At 67.1% G+C, this 596-nt stretch overlaps 1 protein-coding gene across 1 annotated transcript in view; it reads right to left on the bottom strand.

Annotated features, from left to right (window-relative positions):
* The window catches only part of CHD5 (chromodomain helicase DNA binding protein 5), a gene marked incomplete at its 5' end in the record, with an annotated part of 98,893 nt that overhangs the window by 1,788 nt on the left and 96,509 nt on the right, over window positions 1-596 (bottom strand). The window lies entirely within an intron of this gene.

The following is a 596-nucleotide window of genomic DNA, read 5'->3' as shown; positions in this document are numbered from 1 at the left end:
ACTGGGAGGAAGGGAGGCGCGGGCTGGGGGCCGCTGGGCGGTGCTCGCTCACAGCCTGTCACTGAGCTCCCAGAGCAGCTCCTCGCCCAGCCCTCCCAGGCCCGCAAAGCAGGGTCACGGCACCAGGGAGAAGACAGGGGTTCCCCAAAGAGCGTCTCCCAGGGGCCCCCGCCGTAGAGAGGGAGCCAACACGGGTTTCCCCCAGGCCCGCCTCCTGCTCCCACCACGCTGGGGACAGGCTGGAGGCCACAGGCAGAGGCCTCAGGCAATGCCTCCCTCCCAGACAGCAGGGCCGCCCCTCCGCCAGCCAGTCTGGAGCCTCCGGAAGATTTGGAGGAGGGTCCAGGGTCTGAACGCGGGAACTCGGGCCATGACCTGAGTGTCCGTGTCCCCATCTTTAGAATGGGGTGACAACCCTCACCACCTAGGGCGTTACGAGGATCATAGAACGTATTTCAGGCTCATCGCCAGGACTTGAGGGACTGGGCGATGGACTGTCCCGTCCTGGCCAAGAGGCTCCACCCGCGGCTGACGTCTGTCCCGGGCCCAGGTCCCCATCAGCACCCGCATCTCTGGCCAGCGATGCACCGGGCAGG

The sequence above is a fragment of the Myotis davidii genome, unplaced genomic scaffold (assembly GCF_000327345.1).
Source record: "Myotis davidii unplaced genomic scaffold, ASM32734v1 scaffold299, whole genome shotgun sequence".
In the NCBI taxonomy this organism is placed as follows: domain Eukaryota; kingdom Metazoa; phylum Chordata; class Mammalia; order Chiroptera; family Vespertilionidae; genus Myotis; species Myotis davidii.
Note: the sequence above shows the minus strand (reverse complement) of the source record. Positions and strands in the feature narration are given on the sequence as shown.